Genomic DNA, 27053 nt, shown 5'->3' with positions numbered 1-27053 from the left:
CTTAAGAAAACTATTGCAGAAAATGAAAGAGACTGGGATTCTAAGTTAAAGTTTGCTCTATGGGCTACTAGAGTAACCACAAGAAGATCTACAAGGAAATCACCTTTTGAATTAGTATATGGAACTCAGGCTCTGTTTCCAAGTCAACTTGTGAAGCCGGTGATTGCAATGATTCAGGAGGCGAAAGAAGAACCAAATGCTTTGATAAGAAGAATGAATAAAGTGATGGAGCTAAGCGAGAACAAGGACAAGGTAAGAGACAACTTGATTTTGTATCAATCCAAGATGAAAAATATTTTTGATGGAAAAGCCTTGGAAATTGATTTTAAAGTTGCAAATTTAGTATTGAGATGGGATACCAGAAGAGAAGATAAGGGTAAACATGGGAAGTTTGATCCTCTCTAGTATGGCCCTTTTAGAATTGCTGAAGTAAGATCCAATAATACCTTCATTCTTGAGAATCTTGATGGTGAGACTCTACAACTACCTGTCAATGGGCAATACTTAAAGCATTACTTCCAATTCTAAAGAATAAGCATCATTTCATTGTAAATACCGGAGTGAAATCAGTGTACAAATTCCATAGAATTTAAATTTATGCAAAGCAATATATGACTCCATGCCCGAGGTGAAGGCACTAATCTGCAGTTCTTAGTGCTTCTGTGGAAAAAGCACTATCCCTAGGTGGAGCCAGATGTTGTAACATGCATTTTTTGTTACCTTTAATATTCATGTTTCATTCAAGAATCACTTGAAAATATCTTTAAAAAAGATAAGGCAAGAGGGAAATGTAATAAATTACATATCAGAATCAAAACACAAAAGAAACAAGTATAAAACAATTGGCCCATGCGATTAAGTTAAATCGCAATATAAATAGTTATATGAAGCCATAATCAATATATATGTGTGTGTGTGATAGCAATGCGATTAGATCACAATCGCAAAACGCAGCGGGCATTTGTATGAAGTTACCACGGGAATCACCAATTGTCGATTGCGATAAGCAATTAATAAAGCGCTGAACAGGCCAGACCCGAAGCATATATATATTATGTTTTATAAGCCCCGGTGGGTCCGCGATCATCGCATAACGTTTATATATTTATATGATTTACACTGATTGCGATATGCGATGGCCGGACCCGATAGTTTATATATGATGTGCTTTATAAGTCCAGCGGGTCCGCAATATCGAAAGGTTTGAGTTCAAGCACCAATTGAAAGCACCGATTGCAATTGTGATGGGTTTTGGACCCGATAGTTTATATGCTATGTTTTATAACTCCGATGCGTCCGTCTTGTCGCAGTTTATTAAGGATTAGGTTGATATAACAATGGAAAGCGCCAATTGTGATTTGTGATGGGAAGTCAACGGAGCACTGAACAGGTGGATCCGATAGATTTATTAAACAGAGTTAATTCCTTTCAGTTCTGCTTTGCGTATTTTGCATCGATTTCGTTGTGTAAACGGAAAAATTAATGTTAAAACTGAATCTGAAGAGGAAGGCAATGGGTGTATTTTCTGGTGTTTTGTCCAATCAAAACACATCTGATACATACATAAGCCCAGGTTACTCACGGCTAACACAGTTTATCACGACTAAAATGGATTAATCATTATTTAAGCATATACAGAAGAACTCAGTGTTTGATTAACAGAGCAAGCTAGCAGTTATCCTCATCTTCTAGTTCAGTTATTTCTCGTTATTTGATGTTCTTGGACGTGTCTTTTACCCTCTATAAAATTCTGTAATAGTTTTTACTTCATATAGTTAGAGAAGCAATTAAATAATTTGGGCAGTTTCAGAAATCAACAATTGTTCCACAATGTATAAAAAGATGAAAATTTACAAAGAAGGGGTTGGAATTTTGGAGAACCCGGAGACTAGGCCACTGTATTCCTGATATAACTGTTGATTAATGAAAGAATCAGAAGTTTCCATGAATTGTTGGGTATAATTTTGTAACCTTCTCTGTCATGTGTCATCTTATGTTTTCTTCTTTCAAGTATAGTAATGAAGCTGCAGGTCTTTATTTGCTTATGTAGATAAAGTTAAAATTCCTTAAAAGAGTGCTCCTATACTTGAAGTTTTCACCTTCCTTTCTAAGTTATAGATAATAGTTTCTGTGTAAGGCAACATATTATCTTTAACTTCTCCAAGGGTCGCAGATAGTAGTTTCTGTGTTAAGCAGCATATTTTCTATTATTCAGTTCTCATTTTCATAATTCTTCTAAGTGACGGATAGTAGGTTCTATGTTAAGAAGCCTATTATCGCATATTATCTTTAACTTCTCCTTCAAGTTTTCTTCATTCATCATTTATATCTAGCAGCAAATGGAATTCTGAGATGTTCTAGTCATACATGTATTAAGGGCTAAAGACCAATTTTTCTAGGTCCTTCATTTGAGAATACAACAAACAATAAAGTGACAACAAACAATAATCATTAATGTCTTAAGCACAATTTCTCCACAGCCAGGAAATTGGTTTCTTAAGGTACAACAGTGGGCATAGTGACTTTCAGTGATTGATATTTACATTAATTTTTTATTGGTTTCATTGGCTTTGGAACATTGGTTGAAGTATAAACAATTGTGACTTGGTATATGCATTCGCATCTAGTGACAAAAATTATTCATATTATGATTATGTGAATGGCTTGATGGAATTTGATATTTCTTAAAGTTGTTGACATGACAATAGATGAAGTCATGACTTGGTATTTGGATATGAGCTCTACCTGTCACCTGGTCCAAAGATTTTATTATAGTGATATTGGAAGAAAATTATGATTTTGATATTAGTTTTTATCTGTCATCTAGGGCTTGATAAGCTGACTTGGCTAGTTTGATTGCACAATATTGATTTGTGTATGGCTAAGCATATTGGTTTGGTCAAGTGTTATGTTTTCAGAAAGCGTTGTATGAAGCAAGATCCATGATGATCCAGATCTTAAGGGGGATGCCCCCAAGATCTAAAAGATTGAAATGGATTTTGGGGGAGAGGCCCCCAAGATCTGAAAATTTGAAATGCCAGAAGAAAAAGAGGAGAATGCCCAATAAACAAAACCACAAAGATTTTTTTTATTAAAACGGAGAATAACTGTAAAAGCTACATTGTGGCAGACAAACTGTCCTTTTACAAAATGTGACTTGTTACTTATAGTATTTTTTGATTACAATACCACGGGTAAATTCCATGGGTGAATGAATACCATGGGTGGATGTCACAATACCATGGGAAAATACCATGGGTGAATGAATACCATGGGTGGATGTCAATTACAATAACATGGGTGGACAAATACAATGGGTGGATGCCACTTACAATACCATGGGTAAATTCCATGGGTAGATGAATAACATGGGTGGATGAATACCATGGGTTGATGCCATTTTCCATTCAGATCATTCCTCCCTCCTTAAGAAGCAATGGTCCCCATTACGTGAAGTTCCCTCCTGCGAAGCCTTTGTTGAATATGAAGAGCCACTAAAGGGAAGGGTTTTATGTGGTTAACCCATAACCATGATGAACGAAGATCTGAGGATTAGAGATACACTATAATGCTTGTGACCAACTATGATACTGACAATGTGTGGCCTATCAAATGGACTTTGATGAAGTGTGGGTTTGTTGATGACCCATAAACATGATGAACGAAGATCCGAGGATAGAGATACCCTATAATACTTGTGACCAACTGTGACACTGACAGTGTGCAACCTAGCAAAAGGACTTCGATGAAGTGTGGGTTTGTGGATGACCCATAACCATGACAAATGAAGATTCGAGGATAGAGATTCCCTGTAATTCTTGTGACCAATTGTGATACTAATAGTGTGTGGACTAGAAAATAGACTTTGATGACAAGGATTTTGTGCGGTTGAACCATAACTGTGGTGTTGGTTGTTGATGAAGTAGAAGGTGTGTACATAGCCTGGGGTGGGAGGGCACGTCTCCAAAGAACCCAAGACAAATGTTGCTATGCTGAAACTGATGAATGTAAAGCAGGTGCCTACTAAAGCGAGGTGGGAGGGCACGTCTCCAAAGGGAACCTGCTTCAAATGCTACTTGAAAATAAAAATGGACATAACTCAGTCAATATATCTCAGAATATTTATTATAACCTGTTTTTGGAAACAGAAGGACCATTTTTCATTTTCCCATGTGTTGGAAATCCTTATCTGGACACTCTAGAATCTCAGATTCGCGCTGCAATTTTTCCGCTGTCACAAAAGTTCTAAAAAAATTGTTGATTTTAAATCAGCAATATCTCCCACATCTGAACTCCGATTCGACCCATTTCGTTTTTTGAAATTGAGCGATTTTTCGAGGGGAGCTCGGACATACAACCACTTTTATGAAATTATGCATAAAATTTCAAAAGAGATAGGAGATCTATCATCCACGAATTGTTGTCAGAAACATTTCTGCAAAATAGTTGATTTTAAATCAGCGATATCTCCATCATCCAGACTCCAATTCGGCCGTTTTTTTTTTTGAATTTAGGTATTTTTTCGCAAGGAATCCAAATATGTTACTTTTGTTTTGTAAAATTTGCACCAAAAGATTAAGATCTAATCTACAAACTCGCCGCCCAAAAACATTCTTGGAAAAAAATGAAAAAAGAAAAATTCTTCCCGCTTGGCCCAAGAAAATGCTATGTGGAGAACGTAGCACATGCCTGAAGTTTGTTGAATATTGCTGCAAAATTTAAAACTGAAACATGCATCAAACCTGCTATGATACCGCTGATTTATATTTAAACAGGAACACAACAAATTACAGACATAACCATAAATAAAGAGATGCAGCAGAAATAATACTTCATTTCATTAATGTAAAATATTGAAATGTGCTTACAAACAGAAGTGGAAATAAACTAGCTCGGGCGATGGTAGCTTATCTCTGAGAAGATGTTGGGTCCCTATAATACTAGTGATTACCCCATTACTATTGTAGTTATACCCCTTATTAATATTTTTGTGCCCCTATTGCCCCCATATTGTTATTACTGTGCCCCATAGAATCCCTCTATTGTTATTTTTTTGGCTTTATATTATTATTGTTAGGTCGGCTGGATTATATTATGACTCCTTAGACTCCTATATATAGAAAGGAGGTTTTGTCATTTGAAGCATCCAAGAATTGTTCATTTATGTAATGTAAAGGAGGTTTCCCCCTCGAAGAGGCTGAATTCTAAGGCGTTTATCTATATTTTCTATCTTTTCTTAAGCTGGTTTCATAACATTTGGTATTAGAGCTTTGAATTCTAGGATTTCACTGCTCCAAACAGGTCATCATGGAATTTTCGCTATAACTTTTTTTTTGCGACGTTTCAGAAGTTGCAAAAAAAACCCATTTGAGAATAAATTGCGCTGAACCTTCGGTCCAAATTTCAGATCTTTTCGCACTATATTTGTGGAGATATGATCTGAGGAAGTTGGTCTTTTTGCAGACTCCTGAATTACATTCCAAACAGGTGACTTGGGTAAAATCATCTTAACTTTCACTCTGGGGATCGGATTGAAATTTCGTAAGAATGTACAGAAAGAGGACGGATTGTAGTTTCTTGTATGCATTTTTCAGATCCAAAGGTCGAAACAGTGACTCATGGCACGTTATACAAGTTCGCTCTACTGAACTAGTCTATAATCAAGTCACTGTGGGAGATTTCACATAACTCTTCCTTGGAGAATTCAATTTGGGTCAGATTTGTGGCATTGGAAAGAGGACACAAAGGGCTACTGCAGGTCACAAAATCAGAACTAGATGATTGGAAAGTACGGAGATACATCAGAGGCAATATCAAGCTCCTACAAAGTGAGAAAAAAGTGTGTAGATTTTCTTAAATTTTTGCTTAAGCTTGGTTTGAAAATTTATTTTGAAGGAATTCAAAGGGCATAATAGAGCATTATTATCAGTAACTGATGCCCCAAGGAAATAAAATGCAAATACCTAGTAAGGAACCTGAAAACTCTAGCATGACTCATGAAGAAGAAGAAGAAATGCTATATGATATATCAAAATTACAAGAACAAGTGCAACAAGTGTCACTTGCACAAAAAGCAACAGAATCTATGATGGATGGTTTAAGGAAAGGTGTAGAAGCTAAGATGGATTGTTTAAAGAAAGGTGTAGAAGCTAAAATTGATGGCATGGATGATAAGATGGAAGAATTGAAGATAAATATGAATAAGTTGCTACAAGAAATGGTCACTGAGGGTGAAAGGGTACTAAAGGAAACTCATGATGAGAACAAAAGAAATGTTAATCATGATTCCATAGACTCTAATGTTGGATCGAAGACTCACTATATTCCAAAAATCGATATGAGGAAGTTTGATGGCAAGGATCCCGCCACATGGATATTACAGATGGAGCAATTCTTCGATCTCAATAATGTGCAAAACACACAAAAGGTACGTATGGCAACTTTATATTTGGAACCAAATCAGTTTGTATGGTATCAATGACTTTGCTCTCGTAAACAATTTATCGCTTGGGAAATTTTTACAGAAGAATTGATAGGACATTATGAGGATACAAAAAGCAACACTTTTTTTAGCCAATTGATAAGTCTCGAACAAAAGGGTTCAATAATGGATCACATTGAGGAGTTACAAAAATTGAATATAAGGGTAAAAGATATTCCAGAGGAGCATAGGATTGATGTGTTCATAGGGTCTTTAAAGGATAATATCCAACATGATGTTCGCCTTTGGGAACCTGATTCATTAGAGAAGGCATTCAGGTTAGCAAGAAAAATGGAAAGCAAAATTATGGCAACCAGGAAGCATACCAATCACAACTATAAAGATGGAAGTGTTGTTGCCCCTAGTCTTCCACAACCTATAAGGTTGACACCACAACAATTGGAAGAAAAAAGAGCAAAAGGGCTTTATTATAGTTGTGATAGAAAATACACTAAAGGTCATAAGTGTGCTAAGAAGAAATTATTCTACATAGATTGTGAAGAGGAAGAAGAAAAGGAGCAAGAAAGGTCAAAAGAAGAGGATATACTCCAGGAACAAAGCCTAGATGAAGAACAAATAAATCTGACCATATCTTGTAATGCATTGGCGGGAATTACCACTCCTCAAACCATCAAGATAGAAGGACAAATCAAGAAGAAAAAGGTAATAGTGTTGATTGATTCAGGAAGCACCCACAATTTTATTCATTGTAAGGTAGCAAAAGAATTGAATTGCTTCCTATATCCAGCACCAGAGTGTCAAGTGATGATTGCAAATGGAGGAACAATAAATTTCTCTGGAAAGTGCCATAATATCAAGCTATCCATGGGAGAATATGTATTAACTAGCCCAATGCTTTCCATCCCAATGGGAGGTGTTGATGTTGTACTAGGAGTCCAATGGCTACAATCCTTGGGTACAATAGCTTTTAATTTTCAAGAACTTTTCATCAAATTTTCTACGGAAGGAAAGGAAGTTGAATTAATGGGTATTGCAGGGAAACCAGGAAAGATAATCAGCTCTAATGGTATGACAAAGCTTCTAAAAAAGGAGCCAAGAGGTGTAATTGCACAATTATGTTCGCTAGATGTTTCCACATCGGAATCATCTATTTCTCCAGATCTTAAAAAGTTCTGGACAATCATTCCAAGGTATTTGAGACTCCCAAAGGTCTTCCACCTATGCGTGATCATGATCATGCTATTCATCTGATTCCAGGAAGTGTTCCTCCAAACATCAGGCCGTACAGATATCCCTATGTCCAAAAGAGTGAAATTGAACGTATGGTTGAAGAAATGCTAGAGGCTGGTATAATTCAACCGAGTCAAAGTTCTTTCTCTACTCCAGTAGTATTGGTGCACAAGAAGGATGGATCATGGCGCATGTGTCCGGATTATAGGGAGCTCAACAAGCTCACTATTAAAGATAAGTTCCCCATTCCTGTCATTGATGAATTACTGGATGAATTGCATGGATCAATTTACTTCACCAAGTTGGATCTTCGTTCAGGATATCATCAAATCATAATGAAGACTGAAGACATTCCGAAAACAGCATTTAGAACTCATGAGGGTCATTATGAATTTTTGGTCATGCCTTTTGGCCTTACCAATGCACCTTCAAAATTTCAAGGTTTGATGAATTCAATTTTCAAACCATTCCTTAGAAAATTTGTGTTAGTATTTTTTGATGATATACTAATCTACAGCAAGTCTTGGAAGGATCATGTTGAACATGTTGATAGGGTGCTACAACTATTGGAGGAGAAACAATTATATGCAAAAAGATCCAAATGTTTCTTTGGAGTCCAGGAGGTGGAATATCTGGGTCATATTGTATCTCATGAAGGAGTTAAGGTATACCTTAGCAAAATTAAAGCCATTAAGGAATGTGAAATCCCCACATCCATAAAGAATCTGCGAGGATTTCTCGGGTTGACAGGGTATTATCGCAAGTTTGTTAAGAATTATGGGAGAATAGCAGCACCTCTAACAACATTATTGAAGAAAGATGCATTTTGATGGACTCCGGAAGCAACAAAGGCCTTTGAACATCTTAAAGAGGCAATGTGCCAAGCACCGGTCTTAGCTACACCGGACTTCACAAAAACCTTTATTGTGGAATGTGATGCTTCAGGAAATGGAATTGGTGCTGTTCTAATGCAAGATGAAAGACCCATTGCTTTTGAAAGTCGTCCAATCAAGGGAAAGTTTTTAAGCAAAGCTATTTATGAGAAGGAAATGTTGGCAATACTCCATGCACTTAAGAAATGGCGACCCTACCTAATGGGAAGACACTTCAAGGTAAAAACGGATCATGATAGCCTTAAATACTTTTTAGAACAAAGATTATCCTCTGAAGAGCAACAAAAGTGGGTCACAAAGATGTTGGGTTATGACTTTGAAATCATCTACAAAAAAGGGAAGCAAAATGTCGTGGCAGATGCACTCTCAAGAAAGGATGAGGATGTGGAAGCATTGTTGTGCGCCATTTCTATTATCCAACCAGATTGGATAAATGAAGCAAGGGAGGAATGGAAGAATGACGAAGAAGTGTGGGCACTTATTCGAAAGTTACAACAAGATTCCAGTACGTCTGATACATTTAGCTGGCAAAATGATTCGTATGGTACAAAGATCGCTTATACCTCTGTAAGAATTCCCAGCTAAAACAAAAGATTCTTATGGAATTGCACACTTCTCCCTTAGGAGGGCACTCAGGATTTTTAAAAACTTACCACAGGGTTAAGAAGGAATTTTTTTGGGATGGCCTTAAATCAGATATTCAAAATTTTGTGGTGGAATGTTTGGTTTGCCAACAAAATAAAGTTGAAACAATTAAGACACCGGGTCTATTACAACCTTTATCCATTCCAAGCCAACGTTGGGAGGAGGTTTCAATGGATTTTATCACAGGTTTACCCAAGTCTGAGGGAAAGAGTGTCATCATGGTGGTAGTGGACAGACTTACCAAGTATGCACACATTTGTTCAAAGGCCAGTACAGTTTCTACTGCATTTATGGAAACAATTCAAAAGCTACATGGAAGCCCAAAGATTATTGTAAGTGACAGAGATCCCATTTTCACTGGAAATTTTTGGATAGAATTATTTTCTTGTCTTGGTACTCAGTTAGCTCATAGCTCATCTTATCATCCTCAATCTGATGGGAAAACTGAGATAGTAAACACATGTTTAGAAGGATATCTTCGTTGCTTTGTATCTGATAAACAAACACAATGGGTCAAATGGTTGCCTCTGGCTGAATGGTGGTATAACATTTCCTTCCATACAGCAACAAAAATGACCCCATTTATGGCACTTTATGGGTATCAACCACCATCCATCACATCATATTTAAGAGAAAATTATAAGGTTCAAGCAGTGGAACATCACATCGAACATCAACAACAAGTCCTTCAACTCTTAAAGGATAACCTCGTGTTGGCACAGAATAGAATGAAACAACAGGCATATCAACATCGCAGTGAAAGAAGTTTTGATGTAGGTAATTGGGTATTCCTACGGCTACAACCATATAAGAAAATGTCCATCAAGCAAGCTAAGAAGGATAATAAATTATCACCAAAGTATTATGGTCCGTACAAGGTGTTGCAAAAGATTGGTACTATGGCATACAAATTGGATCTTCCTGCAGCTTCTCGATTGCACCCAGTTTTCCATGTTTCATGTTTAAAGAAGGTTATGGGCGACAAGCTCCCAGTTCAAACAATATTGCCAGAACTTGATGAGGAAGGAAAAATTATATTGGAACCGGAAACAGTCACAGAAACAAGAACTCGACAGCTATGAAATCGATCAATTTCAGAGTATCTTATCAAGTGGAAGAACTTATCCGTTGAAGATTCCACATGGGAGGATGAGAATTTTATGCAGAAGTATCCAGAACTACTCAAGCGTTCAGGACAACACTTTTTTGAAGGAGAGGGGCATGTTGGGTCCCTATAATACTAATGATTACCCCATTACTATTGTATTTATACCCCTTATTAATATTGTTATGCCCCTATTTCCCCCATATTGTTATTACTGTGCCCCATAGAATCCCTCTATTGTTATTTTTGTGGCTATATATTATTATTGTTAGGTCGGCTGGATTATATTATGACTCCTTAGACTCCTATATATAGAAAGGAGGTTTTTCCATTTGAATCATCCAACAATTGTTCATTTATGTAATGTAAAGGAGGTTGCCCCCTCGAAGAGGCTGAATTCTAAGGCGTTGATCTATCTTTTCTATCTTTTCTTGAGCTGGTTTCATAACAGAAGATATGTGGTGGCTACATGCCTCTGAAATACATTACAATGAGGCTCAAGGGCCTTTTTATTATTGAACAATAAGAGAAAACCCTAAACAACCAAAACCCTAGCCCGAGGAGATGTAACACCAAGAGTTTATGGGCCCTGTTGAGGTTAGTTGGACAGCCAACTTCCCGGGGTTGTGACTTTGACATGCATGATACCCCGTTGGAAAGATCTATCCAAGGACTATGACAGAAAAGAAAATTTAATTAAAAATTGATGGTGGTATATTTCCAAAAAAACGTCGTTTAGGGCCTCAAAATGGCTCCAAAAGTTTAAGACTCGGAAAACTGCTAAAAATAGTAAATTGTGCTACAATTAAGGAAACTAAAAAACTGAAAGAAACAATGGTGGGGGTCCAAGCAGAATTGGTGGGTGGCCACCAATATCCACCTGGATCACATGAGCCTGGTATGTCTACATTGACAGTTATCTGGTAAAGCCAGGAAGATGTGTCGATTTGAATATCTACTTCAAAACAGTTCAAGGTATGACTTTGATTTTGGTTTTATATGTTGATGGTCTACTCTTGACGGTTAATGAGCCTTTGATGATAAAAGTAAGATAGAGTTGGCTTCTGAAGCTCGAAATAATGAATCATGGCATGATGAATCACTTTATGAAGCTTGGAAAATAAAATCTATATCGTGAAACTATTGAAGAGTTTTTGAAAAGTGGAAATGCAAATCCTTGGACACTCTGAATGAATTTCAAGAAGTTATGAGGAGATATTGTTGAACATACATTGGAAACTTACATTCGATTGAACCATTGATGTTCCATCTGAATACCCACCTATATATATATATATATATATATATATATATATATATATATATATATATATATATATATATATATATATCTGTGTGTGTGTGTGTGTGACTTGCATAAATCAACTTGAGTGAATTCATGATTGAACCTCTTCATACACATCGAGATGTCGTCAAGCACACTTCATGATATTTGCATGGGATGATAATTTTTTGTTAAGATACAGTATTCCTATGATATGTCACTGCATAGATATATTGATGTTGTTTGGATCGTTATTTATGAGATGAGCACATCTGGGTGCTTCCTTAATATGAGATCTGTCATGATATTTTTGGATGAGAAGTATGTAGCTTTAAACACGATCAAGGTTGAGTATGATGATGTTGGCATCAATAGCTATGAGGTAGGCTAAAGACATTCTTTGGGATTTGTTTGAGCAGGTTTTGGATATGACAGGGATACATTGTGATAATATAGAGTGGGATCTGATTGGCATAGAAACATGTGTACATCTGAGACTGAGATCTCTCGTTATGTCCCTATAATACTAGTGTATTCTCCTTATTGTTATTGTTAGTGTATCCCCTATTATTATTGTTCTGACCATGTATCCCCCATGTTGTTATTGTTGTGCCCAATAGAAGCCCACTATTTCTATTGTTGTTCCCTTACATTATTATTGTTATGTAGGCTCTGATTATATTGTGACCCCTTAGACTCCTATATATACCAAGGAGGTCTTATAATTTGTATCATCCCATAATTGTTCATTTATGTGATGTAAACGAGGTTTCCCCCTAAAAGAGGTCATTTCTCAAGTTGTTCATATATATTTTCTTCTATTTTGTGAGCGGGTTGCATAAAAATTGGTATGAGAGCTTTGGATTCTTGGGTTTTGCTTCTTCAAACAAGTAATCTTGGAATTTTCTCTATAATTTTTTTTATGAGGCTTCAGAAGCTGAAATTGAAACCACATGGATAGGAAATATTCATGACGTTTGTGTACATATTTCAAATCTTGGTTCGCTATATTTTCAGAGATATGATCCAAGGAAGTTAAGGTTTTTGCAGGCTCCAGAATTCAATCTCAAGCAAGGGACCTAGGGAAAATCGTCATAACTTTCTCTCCGAGAATTGTATTTGAATTTCATAAAGTTGCTGAAATGGAATAGAATCTAGTGTTTCATTTATCATTTTCAGGGTCGAAGGTCAAAACAGCGATACATGGCACTCCATACAAGTTCCCTCTATTGAACCAGTTTATAATCAGGTCATCGTGGGAGATTAGGCATAACTCTTTCTTGAAGAATCCAATCTTAATCTACATTGTGGGGTTGGAAAGAAGACTCAAAGGGATAACACAGGATAAGATTTAAGACCTTTGAGATCCAAAATTATAGAGATACAATAGTTTCAATATCGAGCTCTAAAAAAGCAAGAAAAAGTGTGTATTTGTTTTAAATTTCGCATAACTTTTGTTTGAAAAATCAGTTTGAAGTGATTCAAAGGGAATAGTAAAGAGTAGATATCATTGTTTGATTCAAAAATTCTTCAAAACAAAAAAATGGACACACCTATTAATCAAGCAAAAATATCTTCTATGACGCATGAAGAAGAGGAAGAAATGCAACATGATATATCAAAATTACATGAGCAAGTGCAACAAATTTCGCTCTCGCAAAGAGTAACCAAAAATTAAATGGAAGCTAAGATGGATGGTTTGAAGAATGGTTTAAAAGTAGACATGGAAGGTTTGAAGGATGGATTAAAATCATACATGGAAAGTTTGAAGGAAGGTTTGACAAAGTTGCTACAAGAAATGCTTCCTAATGGAAAAAAAGTATTCCATGAAACTCATGATGAGGACAAAAGGAATATGAATTATCATTTTAGAGACTTCAATGTTGGGTTTAAGAACCACCACATTCCAAATATCGATATGAGGAAGTTTGATGGAAAGGATCTAGTAACATGGATACTGAAAATGGAGCAATAATTTGATCTTCATGATGTGCAACACACGCAAAAGATACACATTGCATCTTTATATTTAGAACCCAATCAGTTTGTATGGTATCAGTGGATTTGTTATCGTAAACCACTTGTCACTTGGTAAACTTTTATGGAGGAAATGATAGCACATTATGAGGATACAAAGAGCAACACCTTCTTTAGCTAATTGATAAATCTCAAACAAAATGGTTCAATGGTGGAGCACATTGAGAACTTGGAAAAATTTAATATCAGGGTAACTGATATTCCATAGGAGCATAAGATTGATGTCTTCATAGGGACTTTGAAGGTGTTAGGGTCCAAACCTAACCCCCTTATTTATGTAATAGGATCGAGTCATAGTTATAGTTAAGTAAAGAGTCAATAAAGCCCATATTAATGATTGTAAGTGGTTGACCTGCATTTAATGAAGGGACCACAGTTGGTTGCAAATGGGCCATGGTATTAGATAGATGGTATTAATAAGAACCATGGTATTGCCCCATGGTATTGCATGTATGAATCTTATATAAAGGATAGAGACTCCCCTCGAGGAGCATCGTGTCTTATTTTGTAATTAAGCTCAGCTCTATTGGAGGTTGCCCACTCGAAGAGGCAAGTGAACATTGCTTTCTGAATAATAAAATACTTGTTGTTATTTCTCATTGTTCTATGTTCCGGGTATATTTCTTTGCATATTTGGTATTTTGGTATCATCTTGTAGGTTAAGAGTATAACAAGTGGTATCAGAGCGCTTTCTAGGGCAGGTGGGATCTCTAGTTTTTAGCAAAAAAAAAAATTGGCTAGAGACGTGTTCCGATGTCTTTAAACCACAAGATCTGTCGTTGAGCGCATAAACCTGCGGATTTGGGGAGGCATGCACGTAGGAAATACAAGAGGTGGTCACACTTGTTGGACTCCCTTGTAACCCTTGTGGGTACCCCTTCGAGTAGTAGCGCATTAGACAGAACCATGCACGGACTGTCTTCCAAGTACCCTCTGGGTATATCGGAAACCCCCTAGCTCCCTTGAAACCTTGCCATAGATAAACCGTCGGCCGTCTTGCTGCTACAGTACACCGAGAACAACACTCGGGGAGATTACTCACGCATACGATAGGGTAGTTGGGTTGTACGGCTAAGGGTACGGTTGATCCTCCTTGGTTAGTGCCCTGAAATATTGGGCCGAGTACTACTGTCAGACCCTTATGTATATTGCGATCTGTAGCACCTAACACTCCTGGAGACCATAGTTCCCTTCTATATCTCTGGATCAAGCATCATCTTTGCCAAATCAGATCTCGCAGGTCGGGTTTTGTCGCAGCAGCAATTAGTTCCGCCATTCAGATCTATTAGATCCATCAGATCCGCCATTCAAATCTGACTCATTGTGTGCGTTCCTATACCTAGGAATGATTTTCGCATGACTTTGGGCAGCATTGAATTTTCTGGGATTCGGCTATTACAGTATTCTTAAGTAAGGAGTAAAACTTTGTTCGTAGTAAAAAAAAAGAATAAGAAAGAGTCTAAGACCCCCCGGGCGCTTACTGGAGACTTAGCCCATAAGAATCAGGTCAACGAGCTGAGCAAGGTGGTACCATTCAATTGTTAGTGCCAAAAATTTCGAGTGGTTCCAAATTTCAAGTACATCGGATCGGTGCATGGTACAAACTAGAGCTCAAGCTATGGCCAATGAGAGGATTGATAACCTTGAATCACAATTGAAAGATGTACTGTTGTAGTTGAAGAACTTAAATGAAACACTCTCAAAGGGCAAGATGGAGGAATGTGTGGAGGCATATATTGGCAATGAAAACATTGAGGGCGAGTCTAGCCAGTCTCTTCACCTCTTTGGCACCCACCAACAATCCCATCCGCGACCACCCAAGCTGGACATGTATAAATTTGATGGCTCTCACCTAGCCACATGGATAGCACAAATGGAGCAATATTTCACACTGAATCACATCATGGATGATGCGACTTAGCTTAGTGTGGGTAGCATGTACTTGGACAATGAAAGATGGCAATGGTGGAAATGGCATCAACGTTGCTATGGAAGGCCCTTGACTTGGTAGACATTCAAAAAAGCTCTTACGGATCGCTTTGACCATGAATCTAATTTTTTGGGTCATCTCACTAAGCTTCGACAGACAGGAACAGTGAACAAATATATTACAGCCTTTGAAGCCTTAGCTTTCCACACAGGAGGTCTACATGATGAGTTCTACATGGAATGTTTTGTCAGTGGTCTCAAAGAAGCCATACAAGCCCACGTCTGACTGCAACACCCTATCTCATGGTTGCATGCTTGCAGGATAGCTCATGAAGTAGAACATGCATTAGTGGCCCAGTCCAATCGCCCAAATTTCATAGCCAAGGGTCACCCCACATAGGCTCAAAGCACTACCCAAACACTCAAGGTTCAAAAGGTGTCACCAGCAAAAATGGCAAAAAGAAGAAAGCAAGGATTGTGTTACTACTGTGATGAGAAATAATCCCTCGGGCATAAATGCAAGGAGCCCAAATTCTTTCAAATTTATGCTACTGATCTCAGTTCATCAGAGGAAGCCCCACCACTTGAGGAACTAGAGGAGGAAGAAGAGGAAAATCAACAAGACAATGTACCTGAAGGAACAATTATCTCGCTGCATGCTTTGGCAGGGATTTCTTCTCCCCAAACTCTCAAAATCAGAGGTTTTATTAAGCATCACCTAGTAGTAGTCTTGATTGATAGTGGCAGTACACATAACTTTATCCATCAAAGAGTCGCGGAAGCAGTGCATTGTTTTGTCCGAGCAGTTTCTAACTTCCAAGTCCAAATTGCTGATGGGGGGACAATGAAATGTGAAGGCCGCTGTGAAAATGTCAAACTTCAAATGGGGGATTATCAGTTAAAGACCCACATGTTTGCCATACACATGGGAGGGTGCAACATTGTCCTAGGTGCTGAATGGCTTCGCACACTTGGCCCAATCACAATGGATTTCCAGGAGTTATATATGAGCTTTAAGCAGAACAACCACACACATACCCTCCGCGGACTCCAGGCGGGAGCTCCCTCTATCATCAGCTCACATCGGATGGAAAAATTGTTAAAAAAGGGCCACCATGGAGTTATAGCCCAATTTAATGCCATCCAGGCCTTTGAACCCAATTCTCTTCATATTCATCCTGAGATGCAACAGATCTTAAACAACCATCTGCCAGTCTTTGACAAGCCTCATGAGCTTCCACCCTCGAGAGGGGAACATGATCATAGCATTACTTTGGTCCCAGGGGCCCAACCACCAAATGTGTGCCCATATAGATATCCGTTTGCCCAAAAGAATGAAATTGAAAAAATCATCAAGGAACTCTTGGAAGCAGGTGTCATTTGTCCCAGCATTAGTCCTTATTCATCGCCAGTGGTCATGGTGCTCAAGAAAGATGGGGAATGGTGTATGTGTCCAGACTTCAAGGCCCTCAATAAGTTGACGATCAAAGATAAATTTCCCATCCCAGTTGTCGATGATTTGCTGGATGAACTAAATGGGGATCAATTCTTTACTAAGCTCGACCTTCGCTCGGGCTATCACCAAATTCACATGAAAGAAGTAGACATTCCAAAGACTGCTTTCCGAACTCATGAAGGCCATTATGAGTTCCTAGTCATACCATTTGGTCTTTGTAATGCCCCATCCACTTTTCAAAGCCTTATGAACCACCTTCTCAAACCATATCTTAGAAAATGTTTCCTTGTTTTCTTTGATGACATCCTCATCTACAGTCGCACCTAGGCCACACGTCTTCAGCATGTAGATCTACTCTTGCAACTACTCTGCAAGCATAAATTATTTGTCAAGATGTCCAAGTGCTCTTTTGGCATGGAAGAAGTTGATTATTTGGGCCACATTGTGGGGCATGAAGGTGTCAGGGTGGACTCCAAAAAGATCCAGGCAATGCAGGATTAGCCTCAACCAAAGACCTCGAAGAGCTTGAGAGGATTTTTGGGTCTCACAGGCTACTATCGCAAATTTGTCCTAAATTATGGTCTCATTGCTAGGCCCCTCACTCAACTCCTCAAGAAAAATTCATTCCTCTGGAATGATGAAGCACAATAGGCCTTTATAGCTCTCAAACATGCCATGTGTTCCACTTCAGTCTTAGCACTACCCGACTTCACCAAATCTTTTGTGATTGAATGTGATGCTTCTAGTACGGATATTGGGGTGGTCTTAATGCAGGAAGGTCGACCCTTGGCCTTCACAAACCAACAACTAAGTGGGAATAATCTAGGACAATCTACCTATGAGAAGGAGATGATGGCCATCTTACATGCAGTAGATACCTGGCGACCATACTTATTGGGGTGACGTTTCCAAATCCGCACAAACCATCAAAGCCTTAAATTTTTTTGGAGCAATGCCTCTCCTCGCCACAACAAAATAAATGGCTCGCCAAAATGCTGGGAAATGCTTATGAGATAATTTACAAGAAAGGGCGCGAAAATATTGTGGCAGATGCGTTATCCCACTAATTTGAGGATGAAAGTACCCTGCTCGCAATTTCCCTTCCCATTCCAGAATGGATTGAAGAGGCTCGCAAGGAATGGTTTTCACATCCCTGGCTCTCCCAACTCATTAATCAATTGCAGGCGGATCCAAATTCCACAGCAGGCTACTCGTGGCAGGATGAGATTCTTCGCTACAAGGATAGAGTTGTAATATCACCAACATCCACCCTCAAAAGCCGCCTTTTGGCGGAGATGCACTCATCTCCCAATGCATGACATTCAGGCTTTCAGAAGACGTATGCTCGCAATCGAAGATCATTTTTTTGGACAAGCATGAAAAAGGACATTCTTTCTTTTGTAGTTGAGTGCGACGTCTATCAGCACCACAAAGGAGAAACAGTCAAATCCCTAGGCACATTACAGCCATTGCCCATCTCGGCCTCAATCTGGACGGAGGTTTCTATGGATTTCATTACAGGTCTTCCAAAGTCAGGAAACAAGTCAGTCATCATGGTGGTTGTGGACAGACTTTCTAAGTATGCTCATTTTTGCACCCTACCCCACCCTTTTACACCAAATTTGGTCGCTCAATCTTTCATGGATCAGATCTTCAAATTCCATGGCATGCCCACTTCCATTGTGTTTGATCGTGACCTGATCTTCACCAGTAACTTTTGGCAGGAACTCTTCCGGCTACAAGGTACCCAACTACAACTCAGTACTTCCAATCATCCACAAACTGATGGTCAAACTAAAGCAGTCAAAAAATGTCTGGAGACCTACCTGAGGTGTTTTACTTCAAAAAATCAACATCTCTGGGTACAGTGGTTAGCTCTAGCGGAATGGTGGTATAATACCAACTATCATGCCACCACTAAAATGACTCCATATTAAGCAGTTTACGGTCAACTCCCTCCTTCCCCTACTTCTTATATCAAGGGATGCTCGAAAGTACAAGCAGTGGATCAACTCCTACAGAACCGCACAACCATGCTGGCCCACCTTAGAGGGAATATTCGTCAAGCCCAAAACCGCATTAAGCAACAGCCATATCAACATCGCTCAGAATGCCAATTTCAAGAAGGGGATCAGGTATTTTTGACGCTGCAACCATGTAAGCAAATATCACTCAAAGACAAGGGTTGTCAGAAATTATCTCCAAAATTCTACGGACCATATCAAGTACTTCAGCACATTGGAGAAGTCGCCTACAAGCTAGCTTTGCCACCCACTACAAAAATCCATCCAGACTTCCATGCCTCAAGAAAGTGATTGGGAACCATTGTAGAATTCAAACCAGTCTACCTGAAGTGGATGAAGAAGGGTCAATCTGGCTCCAACCTGAACAGGCTCTTGATACACGAGAACAGCACCTACGCGGCCACACGACCAAGGAAGTCCTCGTCAAGTGGAAAGACACCTCTCTGGAAGATGCGACTTGGGAACCAACCACTATCCTTCAGCAATTTCCGCAGCTTCAGCCTTGAGGACAATGTTATTCCTATGGGGGAGGGCATGTTAGGGTCCAACCCTAACCCCCTTATTTATATAATTGGATCGAGTCATAGTTATAGTTAAGTAAAGAGTCAATAAAGTCCATATTAATAATTGTATGCCGTTGGCCCGCATTTAATGAAGGGACCACAGTTAGTTGCAAATGGGCCATGGTATTAGATAGATGGTATTAATAAGAACCATGGTATTGCATGTATGAATCCTATATAAAGGATAGAGACTCCCCTCAAGGAGCATCATGTCTTATTTTGTAATTGAGCTCAGCTCTATTAGAGGTTGCCCCCTCGAAGAGGCAAGTGAACATTGCTTTCTGAATAATAAAATACTTGCTATTATTTCTCATTGTTCTATGTTTTAGGCATATTTCTTCGCATATTTGGTATTCTGGTATCGTCTTGCAGGTTAAGAGCATAACAGAAGGATAAAATCCAACATGAGGTTCACCTTTGGGAACTTGATTCATTGGAGAAGCCATTCAGGGTGGAAAGAAAAGTTTAAAGCACAATTATGGCAACAAGGAAGTCTACCACTCACAACTATAAAGATGGAAGTGTTGTTGCTCCTAGCCTTCTGATGCAGGAGCATTCAACCCAAGAGAAAATCATTGTAATTAAGTTGACATAGGGGGTCATGTATTCTTAGGAAGTTAGTTTCCTAAGTCTCAAGTTAATGTAATATTTATTCTTTTAAGTGATTTAATTAGATAATTTGAGATGTTTATAAATGCTCTCAAATAAATGAGAACATGAGTGGTTATTAATGACAAAAGAGTTAAAAGTCAATTAGGACTCTTAAAACAGTTCCATGATTCGAGGAACTAAGGAGAGCTCTTAGGAATTAAATGGAGATTAGAAGTGGACATAGAGGACAAAGAGGATTTAGGAGTTAGTTCAATAGATTTAAGAATGGAACCAGAATTAGTTAAACAGAGCTTTCTCGTATAAATGTAAGCATACAGGCAGAGTAGAGGAAGAGGCCACTGATATTGAATCACAGGCCTATGAGAGACAGAGAAGTCTCGATTGTAATGTCATTCATATTTATATATAGAGAGGTTCATTCAGAACTATGTAAGTGTGTGGATGAATATTGAATGATCGAATTACATGTAAACTATGAATTCGTAGGTTCTATGGCAGAGGTTGTAGGCAGAGTTCTATATAATGCGCAGAGGGAGAGAATGATTCAGAGGAATCATCACGGGTCTTAGAATCCAATTGAAGAAACAGAGTAAAGCTTTGGAGAGAAGAAGTGAAGTGAGAATTCGTAGAGGAGTTAAGCTCAGAGGACTTGAGCAGCGGAAGAGTGAAAATTCGAACCCTTGAAGGAAAATCCCGTAACCACAGTAAACACTAAGAAATAGTGTAAAAAACCAAGTAAAAAGGGACAAACGAAGAAGTGAAGTGTTAGTACACAACAGCCGTTGGATCTTATAGATCAACGGTCCAAATCATTTCGCATGAGGTAATGTTGAAATATCGCATTGGCGAACTTTAATGAAGGAAGGCGGATTTATAACCTAAAGTGGATTTCAAGCAGAAGGAAAGCCGTAAGCAGTTTTTACCGTTTGGCTTTGATTCCACTAATCGGAGGACACATAATAGTGGAGGAGTGAGGGGAAACTACTCTATGAGGCGGTTAAACCCCATACTCGTTGGCTACCCGAAATCATCATGAACCATTGGATCTACTAAATGTAGATCAACGGCGGAGAATTAATATGCCAGTTGTTGATCGGAGATTGGCGGAGAATTAATATGCCAGTTGTTGATCGGAGATCGGCGAAGGGACGGCGCAGTGTTGTGGAAAGGATTGGAAGAGTGCAGACCTGCCAATACTTTATGAACGAGGGTGTAGTGTTTTTGAAATCTGATATCGTATTATCGCATATCGGATGCGATAAAGACTTTGTTAGCAAAACCCGCGAAGGAGACCCAATTGCAATCAGCGAAAAGGTAAACCTTGGTATATGTGCGGAGGCCATACCAAGGCAGAAAAAGGTAAGTTTATGAATGTTTTTCCTTTGCAAATGGTTTGTAAAGGAAAAGAGCACAAATAGAAGCTTTTATACGATATTTATATATTAACCAAGGTTAGTAAAGGGAAAGGTTATATATATATATATATATATATATATATATATATATATATATATATATATATATATATATATATATATATATATATATATATATATATATATATATATATATAGAGATATATATATACGGGTTTAAAGGGTTGTATAAAGGTTACGAAGGGTTTTAATAGTCCCGATGAAGAGAGATTGAGGAAGGCTTTAATAAAAGGGATAATGAAGGTTATGAGGAGGTAAATAGTCCCGATAGGAGGTTTAAGCAGGGTGATTGAGTTCCGATATAAAGGAACTGATAAAAGAGGGCCTTAACCATTTGTGGTTGATGATTTGACTCCTCTGGGAGTTAAATACATGGGACTAATGAGTGGATGCATTTATATGCATACTGTGGGTGTAAGCGGGGTAACCCTGCCATCATTAGTGGTATTAGAGCAGAATTGTAATCAGAGCGGGGAAAGATCTCCTATGAAAAGGAGTTTGCACACATAAGAAGGTAATGTGCATAAGTTAAGTGAATGAATGGTAGATAATACAACAGAAGATTGTAAGGGGAACTTTTGAAGTTCCTAGGAGATTGTAGTAGTTCTAGTAGAGGCTTGGAGTAGACAGGAACAGAGGATTCCTTGAAGAAAAGTGAGAGCAAGATTACTTAGTATAAGTTCTGAAGGAAAGAGGACTTGGAGACCAAACAGAGGACAATCCATTCAAAGTGCAGAAGAATGGGAGAACAAGATCATACATAGATCTTGGAGGTAAGATAGTGTGTTTTGTTTCAAATTGAAATTGAAGATTGTGGTTGCAGATGAAGCATCTCAGCAAAGGACAGCAAGAGAAGCTGTGAGAGGAGAACCAGATGTGTTCTTGAAGGCAGAGTAAGGAAAACACTCTAAAGGAGAAGTGGTAGTGAACCTAAAGAATCCAACAAGAGGTTGGACAGAGAGGACAGCTAAAGTTTTCTCAAGGGAGAGTGAGAGATTATAGAAGCCTAGAAGAAGCAAAGGTGTTGCTCAAGAGGAGGTTCCAGACAGAGGACCCGTGCTTACCAAAAGACTGAGTGAGGAGAGCTTAGTGAGGTAAGATTGCAGCGAGGAGGACTAGTTGTTGCAGAGGCTTGTTGCAGATGAGTGAGGAGCTCATGAAGGAAGAGAAGAAGAAGATGACTACTGATAGTCATAGCAAAGGTTCAGAGAGAAGCCATAGCAGAAGAAAGATGAAGAAAGAGGATGCCAAGGCAAATGGAAAGAGGATGAGTCAAGAGGAAATTGACAAAGAGAATGTCGAGTTAAAAGAACAACTCAATGCATTAAGGAGAATACTTGAGGAAAGCTGGAGACAAGGTTGGGTATTAAGGAAGAAGCCATTGGAATGGCATGAGATGCAAAGAAGGCTACAGCAAAAGCAAGTAAAGTGGTTGAGGGAAAAACTCAAGGAAGTTGAGTTGGAAATGGAAGAGTACATTTGTGAACCAGAATAGGGAGAAATTCTAGGAGAAAGTGAAGACTACACTGAAGATAAAGAATGGAGATCAAGTGAAGATCTCATGGACTATTGGGATAGTTCAAAACAACATGAAGAGATGTTGACTGAAGATGAAGAGTTGATGTATAAGGCCATCAAGCCTTTTTTTTTGAACCTAATAGTTTTGGTGTGCTTGCAGGATGCATAGGAGAGGATAGACAGTCCTGTGAAGCTGTTGAAAGAATGGAGGAGTATCTTACAGAAGATGAATACTCTGAAGTGAAGCTGAATATAGCTTTTAAACTGAAGTATGATGAGAAATGTGTTTTAGGGGATAAAAGGTACTCTAGAGAAGCAGAGTATGATGAAGAATACCTCTCAAATGAGGAAAGTATTGAGTTGTTACAGCAGAAAGAACTCATTGAAAAATTAATAATTGGAGCTCTTACAAGACAAGAACCATTCCTTGTGAAGGAAGGAGATGAATTTGAGCCTGAGGAGTTGAATCACGTAGAAGATTTCGAGCAGCAAGGAAATGTGATGATTGAAGAGTCAATTAAGACCGCCAGGTCTTATGATTTTAAAATTAATAATTTGTGGATGATTTTAGGTACATCACAGGAGAATGAATAAACTTTAGAGTTTGTCAGAGATAAGGAGCAAAATCTGAAATCTATTCAGATCAAGACTGAGATGACAAGATCTCAAAATCAGAAGGAGACAGAAGAATCACCTGGGAGTAGGCAGCAAAATGATAGAGATTTCATAGAGGAGGAAGATGGCAATCTTATTTCAATGAAGACTGAAGAAATGTTGTCCCAAAGAAATGATCTAATGAATGTCATTGGGGAAGGACAAATATCGTTTAAACATGATATGGAGGTTCTTAAAGAACAAGAGGGTAAGGATGAAAGGGAGGCAGTAAGAACCAAACAATTTCAAAGAAGAGCTAACCAGCAATAGGCTAAGGAAGAAGAAGTTTACTACTGTGAAAAAAAGCAAAGAGATATCGTTGAAGAAGATGGTATGGAGAAGAGACTAGCTGAGAGTCTCATGAATTCTGTTGAGAATTAAAAACAACATACTGATATGCTAATAGAGGTGAAAGAAACAGAGCAACAAACTCAATTGTTTCCAAAGGAAAATAAGGCACAGAAGCCTTATGTTTTTTATTTTAACAATTGTTTTGTGCGTGCAGGTTTAGTTGCAGATCCTGGAGGAAATTTGGCACAGGTGAGCAGACAAATAAAAATGAAAGAAGAAGATTATGTGGAAGTATTTAATCCATGGAACTGAAATGTTCAATTGCTGGAGAGAATGCTGGAAAGTCAGAATTCAATGCGGAAATTAGATGTTGCAGAGGGAGATATCCTTAAGGATATTCAGGAAGTTTGGGTGGAGGCAATGTCTATAATGATAGCCAGAGCAAGAGCAATGTCTACAATGATATCAAGATCAAAGATAGAAGAAAATAAACAGCTGTTTGAAGAATTAGTGGATAGTAGCAACAACCTGAAGCAGAGAGAAAGAGGTAACAGTGAATGGCAAAGTATGGACCAGTCCAAGGATGTTCTGGAGACAGAGATTGAAGAAATGTGGCAGTTAATGATGAAGTGGTCCATATGGAGGAAAATGATAGTAGCAGGAAGGATGATCAATCAGAACTTGAACCTGATTGACAAGGAAAGGAAGATGAAATAGAAGACAACAGAAATACAGCAGCAGCAAAGGAGCAAAGCATTTAGGCAATTACAAAACAAAGTATGGGATCCAGGAAGACAAAGATCATAAGGCACATGATCAAAAGATCATGAATATTTTCTACTTTGGGAGTCTGATGCAAGAGCATTCAACCCAAGAGAAAATCATTGTAATTAAGTAGACATAGGGGGTCATGTATTTTTAGGAAGTTAGTTTCCTAAGTCTCAAGTTAATGTAATATTTAGGCTTTTAAGTGATTTAATTAGATAATGTGAGATGTTTGTAAATGCTCTCAAATAAATGAGAACATGAGTGGTTATTAATGACAAAAGAGTTAAAAGTAAATTAGGACTCTTAAAACAGTTCCATGATTTGAGGAACTAAGGAGAGCTCTTAGGAATTAAATGGAGATTAGAAGTGGACATAGAGGACAGAGAGGATTTAGGAGTCAGTTCAATAGATTTAGGAATGGAACCAAAATTAGTTGAACAGAGTTTTCTGGTATAAATGTAAGCCTACGTGCAGAGTATAGGAAGAGACCACTGATATTGAATAACAGACCTGTGAGAGACAGAGAAGTCTCTATTGTAATTAGTCGTTCATATTTATATATAGAGAGGTTCATTCAGAACTGTGTAAGTGTGTGGATGAATATTGAATGATTGAATTACATGTAAACTATGAATTCGTAGGTTCTGTGACAGAGGTTGCAGGCAGAGTTCTATAGAATGCGCAAAGGGAGAGAATGATTCAGAGGAATCATCACAGGTCTTAGAATCCAATTGAAGAAACAGAGTGAAGCTCTGGAGAGAAGAAGCAAAGTGAGAATTCGCAGAGGAGTTAAGCTCAGAAGACTTGAGCAGCGAAAGAGTGAAAATTCAAACCCTTGAAGGAAAAGCCTGTAACCATATCAAACACTAAGAAATAGTGTAAAAAACCAAGTAAAAAGGGACGAACGGAGAAGTGAAGTGTTAGTACACAAAAACCGTTGGATCTTATAGATCAATGGTCCAGATCATTTTGCATGAGGTAATGTTGAAATATCCCATCAACAAACTTTAATGAAGCAAGGCAGGTTTATAACCTTAAGTGGATTTCGGGCGGAAGGAAAGTCGTAAGTGGTTTTTACCGTTTGGCTCCGATTCCACTAATTGAAGGACACGTAACAGTGGAGGAGTGAGGGGAAACCGCTCTATGGGGCAGTTAAACCCCATACTTGTTGGCTACCTGAAATCATCATGAACCGTTGGATCTACTAAATGTAGATCAACGGCAGAGAATTAATATGCCAGTTGTTGATCGGAGATCGGCGAAGGGATGGCGCAGTGTTGTGGAAAGGATTGGAAGAGTGTGGACCCGCCGATACTTTATGAATGAGGGTGTAGTGTTTTTGAAATCCGATATCGTATTATCGCATATCGGATGCGATAAAGACTTTGTTAACAAAACCCACGAAGGAAACCCGATTGCGATCAGCGAAAAGGTAAACCTTGGTATATGTGCGGAGGCCATACCAAGGCGGAAAAAGGTAAGTTTATGAATGTTTTTCCTTTGTAAATGGGTTTTTTCTTTGTAAATGGTTTGTAAAGGAAAAGAGCACCGATAGAAGCTTTTATACGACAATTATATATTAACCAAGGTTAGTAAAGTGAAAGGTTATATATATATATATATATATATATATATGCGGGTTTAAAGGGTTGTATAAAGGTTACAAAGGGTTTTAACAGTCCCGATGAGGAGAGATTGAGGAAGGCTTTAATAAAAGGGATAATGAAGGTTATGAGGAGGTAAATAGTCCCGATGGGAGGTTTAAGCAAGGTGACTGAGTTCCAATATAAAGGAACTGATAAAAGAGGGCCTTAACCATTTGTGGTTGATGATTTGACTCCTTTGGGAGTTAAATACTTGGGACTAATGAGTGGATGCATTTATATGCATATTGTGGGTGTAAGCGGGGGTAACCCTACCATCACCTTCCACAACCTACAAGGTTGGTGCCACAAAAATTGGAGGAAAAAAGAGAAAAAGGTATTTGCTACAGTTGTTATAGAAAATAAACTAAAGTTCATAAGTGTTGTGGAGAAGAAATTATTATACATAGATTGTGAAGAGCAGGAAGAAAATGAACAAGAAACATCAAAAGAGGAGGACATACACTATGAACCAACCCCAGAGAAATAAGAAATAAATCTGACCATATCTTGTAATTCATT

The sequence above is a fragment of the Pinus tabuliformis genome, chromosome 3_1 (genome assembly GCF_031772625.1).
Source record: "Pinus tabuliformis cultivar Carrire ecotype Pingquan chromosome 3_1, CPIR1, whole genome shotgun sequence".
NCBI classification, from domain to species: domain Eukaryota; kingdom Viridiplantae; phylum Streptophyta; class Pinopsida; order Pinales; family Pinaceae; genus Pinus; species Pinus tabuliformis.
Note: the sequence above shows the minus strand (reverse complement) of the source record.